A 6,000-nucleotide genomic window follows, 5' to 3' on the forward strand; every position below is an offset into this window, starting at 1 on the left:
CGCCCTTGACCAGGAGATGGCCGCTCAGGTTGCGGATTTCATACAGTCGCTCCCGGAAGGAGGCAAATATGCAGCATTCAAGGCGCTGCTCATTGGGACCTTTGGCCTCTCACGGCGTGTGCGGGGTGCACGCCTGCTTCACCTGGACGGTTTGGGAGACAGACTGCCATCAGCATTGATGAACGAGATGCTGTCCCTGGCTGACGGATACAAGCCCTGCCTCATGTTTGAGCATGTGTTCCTGGAGCGATTGCCCGAGGACATACATCTGCTGCTGGCCGACGCAGATTTCAGCGACCCCCGGAACGTGGCAGCCTGGGCAGACGTGCTGTGGAAAGCCAAGAGGGAGAGCGTGGTGTCCGTCGGTCAGATTACCAGGCCACGCGCCCAACAGCGGACCAGACCAGGCCCGGCAGGGGGCGCACACAACACAGAGGCAGGAGTGAGGAGGACAGTGAACAGTGGTGTTTCTACCATCAGCGGTGGGGCACGGAAGCCCGCCGTTGTCGCCCGCCCTGCAAGGGCCAGAGCCAGGGCCAGCTGCCGCTAATGACTATGGCGGCTGGCCACCAGGACAGCCTCTTGTACATCTGGGACAAACAGTCAGGACGCTGCTTCTTGGTAAACACCGGAGCGGAAATCAGCGTCTTGCCCCCGACGGGGTATGACACCCGCAAAAGGAAGCCAGGACCCACCCTGAGGGCCGCAAACGGCAGCACAATACTGACCTACGGCACCCGCACAGTGCAGCTGCAGTTTGGCACCAGCCGGTTCACGTGGGACTTCACACTGACCGCCGTGGCCCAACCACTCCTGGGGGCTGACCGTGCGAGCTCACAGCCTGCTGGTCGACTTGCAAAGGAAAAGACTGGTACATGCCGAGACTTTCCAGACGTTCTCCCTGGGTGAAACCAAGTTGCCGGCCCCACACCTGGACTCCATCACGCTGTCTGACAAAGAATTCACCAGAATCCTGGCGGACTTTCCATCAATTCTGGCACCGCAGTTCACGGCAGCCATGCCCAGACACGGGGTACAGCACCACATTCAGACCCAGGGACCACCCCTCCACGCCCGCGCACGAAGGCTCCCCCCAGAAAAGCTCCGCCTGGCGAAGGAGGAGTTCAAGAGGATGGAGGAATTGGGGATTGTACGGAGGTCCGACAGCCCATGGGCCTCCCCACCCCCGCACATGGTGCCCAAAGCGACGGGGGGCTGGAGACCGTGCGGCGACTACCGCAGACTGAACGAGGCTACCACTCCAGACCGCTACCCTGTGCCGCACATACAGGACTTTGCAGCAAACCTGCATGGGGCAAGAATCTTTTCCAAAGTAGACCTCGTCCGGGGATACTATCAAATCCCAGTGCACCCTGAAGACATCCCCAAAGCAGCACTTATCACCCCGTTTGGCCTGTTCGAGTTCCTCCGAATGCGGTTCGGCCTGAAGAATGCCGCACAGACGTTCTAGCGGCTAATGGATGCGGTGGGACGCGACCTGGACTTTGCGTTCATCTATTTGGACGACATCCTTATAGCCAGCAGTAGTCGTCAGGAGCATCTGTCCCACCTCCGCCAGCTCTACTCCCGCCTGAGTGATTTCGGCCTCACGATCAACCCGGCCAAATGCCAGTTCAGTCTTGATACCATTGACTTCTTGGGCCACAGGATTACCAAAGACGGGGCTACACCTCTGCCCGCCAGGGTAGACGCGATCCGCCACTTTGCCCGGCCCAACACCGTCAAAGGCCTGCAGGAGTTTGTTGGTATGGTGAACTTCTACCACCGTTTCCTCCCCTCAGCAGCCCGTATCATGCGCCCTTTGTACACCCTGATGTCGGGTAAAGGCAAGGACATTACTTGGGACGAGGAGGCCACGGCCGCTTTTGTTAAAGCCAAGGAAGCCTTGGCAGATGCCGTGATGCTGGTGCACCCCAGAACAGACATTCTGATTGCCCTCACGGTGGACGCGTCCGACACAGCAGTCGGTGGGGTGCTGGAGCAGCTCATCGAGGGGCGCTGGCAACCCCTGGCATTCTTCATCAAGCACCTACAACCACCCGAACTCAAGTACAGTGCTTTCGACCGGGAGCTGTGGGCACTGTATCTGGCAATCCGGCATTTCCGGTACCTCTTAGAGGGCAGGCCGTTCACCGCATTCACGGACCACAAACCGTTGACCTTCGCGTTCACGAAGGTGTCCAATCCCCAGTCGGCTCGCCAGCAGCGACATCTGTCCTACATCTCCGAGTACACGACGGACATCCAGCATGTCTCGGGAAAGGACAACGTCGTGGCGGACGCACTCTCCAGACCAGCTGTCCAGGCCCTGTCCCTGGGGGTGGACTATGCAGCACTGGCGGAGGCGCAGCAGGCAGACGATGAGATGCCCAGCTACAGGACCGCAGTCTCGGGTTTGCAGCTGCAGGACTTTCTCGTAGGCCCAGGTGAGAGGACCCCCTGTGCGACGTGGCTATCGGCCAACCTTGCCCCATCGTCCCGGTAGCCTGGAGGCGGTGAGTTTTCGACTCCATACACGGTTTGGCGCACCCATCTATCAGGACAACCGTCCGGCCGGTCTCCAGCAAGTTCATGTGGCACGGACTTCGCAAGCAGGTCAGTGAATGGGCCAGAATGTGCGCGCAGTGCCAAACGGCCAAGGTGCAGCAGCACACTAAAGCCCCACTGCAGCAGTTCGAACCCACCCGCCAGAGGTTCGACCACATTCATGTGGATATCGTGTCCCGAGGAGCACGGTACCTCCTAACAATGGTAGACCGGTTCACGAGGTGGCCAGAGGCGGTCCCGCCCACCGACACATCTGCCGATTCCTGCACCCGAGCGCTGATTGCAACCTGGGTAGCACGCTTCGGGGTACCGGCCCACATGACCTCTGACAGAGGCGCCCAGTTCACCTCCAGCCTGTGGTTGGCTGTGGCCAACCTGTTGGGTACGCAGCTACACCACACTACTGCCTACCACCCACAGTCGAACGGCCTGGTGGAACGCTTCCACCGTCACTTGAAGTCAGCTCTCATGGCCCGCCTGAAGGACCTAACTGGGTGCACGAGCTTCCCTGGGTCCTGCTTGGAATTAGCACAGCGCCCAGAGAAGATCTGCACGCCTCGTCGGCCGAGTTGGTGTACAGCGCGCCCCTGGCCGTCCCGGGAGAGTTCATACCAGCCCCAAGGGGGCAAGAGGAAGAACCCGCAGCAGTCCTGGACAGGCTACACAAAAGGCTTGACAATCTGGCCCCCGTACCGACTTCACAGCATGGACGGACCCCGCCCCATGTACCCAAAGACCTGCAGAACTGTAAGTTTGTGTTTGTACGAAGGGGCGGACACCGGGCACTGCTACAGCGGCCGTACGAGGGGCCGTTCAAGGTGATCAACAACAACGGGTCCACGTACATTCTAGACATAGGGGGGAGAGAGGAGGTTTTCATGGTGGACCGACTCAAACCAGCCCATGTGGACTCGGTGCAGCCGGTCGAGGTTCAGGCACTGTGGCGCAGAGGCAGACCTCCCAAACAGAGGCTGATCCAGACTGTGGATATTGGGGGGGTGTATCGCTGATTCTGGGTGGGGGTAATGTGGCGACCCACTTTCTGCGCAGGCGAACCGGCTCACAAATAGCCAGCGCACGGGGAGATAGTCTGGTAATGCACCTCTGACGTCATTTCTGCTCGGAGAGGGTGGGCGCTAGGGATTAAATGTCAGCGCCACGAAGTTTGAATAAACTAGTCTCGAAACGACTTACCGACTGCATGTCGTCTTGAGCTCTGTATGTAGTACATCGCCACAATATAATGAATATTAACTGCCCAATAATAAAATCTAAAGTTTGGTAAGGCCAGCCCTCCATCTCTTTTTGGTTTTTGCAATAAAAGTTTATTCACTCTAGAGCTTTTATTATTCCAAACATGAGACAAAATCAGAGAATCTATTTTATCAAAAAATGTTTTTGAAACTAAAGAGGGAACTGCCTGAAGTATATATAAAAATTTCGGTAGAATAACCATTTTTATATCTTTTATTTGACCTATCAATAGGTGACCTAGGTGACATCGATGCAGGTGACCATTTAGAAAGTACCTGTTGCGTATATTCAACTAAAGGGGAGAAATTATACCAATATAGGTCTTTAAAATTTTTGGTAATTTTGATACCAAGGTAAGTGTCTTATAAACTACATGTTCTGGAGAGTGCAGGAATAGTAATACAGTTTCAAAGTTCAAAGTGCATGTATTATCAAAATATATGTACTATATACAGCCCTGAGATTTGTCTCCCTACAGGCGGCCACAGAACAAAGAAACCCAACAGAACCCAGTAAAAGAACCCATCAAACCCCCGATGTGCAGAGAAAGGTAAAACTAAAGATGGGAACAGTAAACACAAAGAAACAGTTTTCAAAACAGAAGTCCACAGAGAGAGTTTGTCCACAGACCCACTGCTCAGTGCAGGGCCGAGTAAATGTCACGGAGCAGTGATCTGGCCTTCCTTTCTCTTGGACTCGACACCCTGACCTTTTCCCGCATCTAAGCCATTGTCCAAACATGTCCATTTGCCTCGATATGCTCTGGAGCCTGGACACCACTGCCTCGATTCGGCCTGTACCTGATCTTCCCGATTCGGCCCGGTGCCTGAACATCGTGTTCATTCGTGTCCATTCGGCCTGTACCCCACCTTTCTGATTCGGCCCGGTGCCTGAACATCGTGTCCATTCGGCCTGTACCCCACCTTTCTGATTCGGCCTGGCACTGAAATCGATCGAATCTCGTCTTCCTCGCTCTCGGTGACGGGCCACTACCTCGCCTCAGTTCTGCCACATCGAGTTGCCTCCGAGTCCAAAGGGAAGTCACAGACTATTGCTTGTGTTGATCATTTACCAGAAAAAGAGTGATGAACAAAGTGTTTAGTTGTTCTCCTTGTTTAATCGGCCACCACACAGAAATCACTGAGGTTCACCAGCGCCAACTTAAACCAGAAGATTTAAGTTTATATTTATACATTGGGAAAACCCGCCACAGACGGGGAGACTGTTTCGCCGAACGCCGGCGCTCAGTCCTCCAGCAGTGGCGGGATCTCCCTTCAATTCAATTCCACGGACCACTCCCACTCCGACATGTCTGTCCATGGCCTCCTCTACCGTCAAGATGAGGCCACACGCAGGTCGATTGAGCAATACCTTATCTCCCACCTAGGTAGCCTCCTACCTCCCAGCATGAACATTCAACTCACAGACCTCTGTTGATACCTCTGCCCCCCACTTACCCCATCCCTATCTATAATTTTAGTCTGGTTCTCTTTCTCTCTCTTTTCTCCCCCCTCACTATAATCTCCCCCCAGCCCTACCTTTCTTTCTCTTTTATTTCCCATAATTCTCCACCTTCCCCCTAGCACATTTCCCTTCAGCCTACCACTTCCCAGCTCTCTACTTCATCCCTCCCCACACTTCTTATCCCCCCTCGACTATCCCATGTTACTTCACTCCTGATGAAGGGTTTCGGCCCGAAATGTCGTCACTACCTCCTCCCATAGATGCTGTCTGGCCTGCTGAGTTCTGCCAGCATTTTGTGTTGTTTAGATTTAAGTTTTGTTGGGTACCTGCACATGTGGGTGTATTGGAATGGAAGGGCAGATGTTACAGCGAAACAGGCACTTACTGTGTCAGAGGTACAGTGGATATTATAGGAAAGTATGAAGCCAAATCTTATATTGGGTTGGGTGGGATTGGGAAATGGCTGGAATTGTGGCAGAGGAGTGGGACAGGAAGGTTCCATCAGTTCAGTTCATGGGAAGCACCCTTAAGGAAGGAATAGAAGATGTGTAGTTGGCAGCACTGAATTGGACATACGGGTTGGACTTGCTGGTAAGAGTGGGAATGAGTGGTGTGATATGGTGTACCACAGATATTTTTTGGACAGAGAAGCTGTTTAGGCAATTATTGGGTAGATCTGGGGTGCTGAGGTTGCAGAATATTCTGGCACTTGAG

Source organism: Hypanus sabinus, chromosome 18 (assembly GCF_030144855.1).
Source record: "Hypanus sabinus isolate sHypSab1 chromosome 18, sHypSab1.hap1, whole genome shotgun sequence".
Classification (NCBI taxonomy): Eukaryota; Metazoa; Chordata; class Chondrichthyes; order Myliobatiformes; family Dasyatidae; genus Hypanus; species Hypanus sabinus.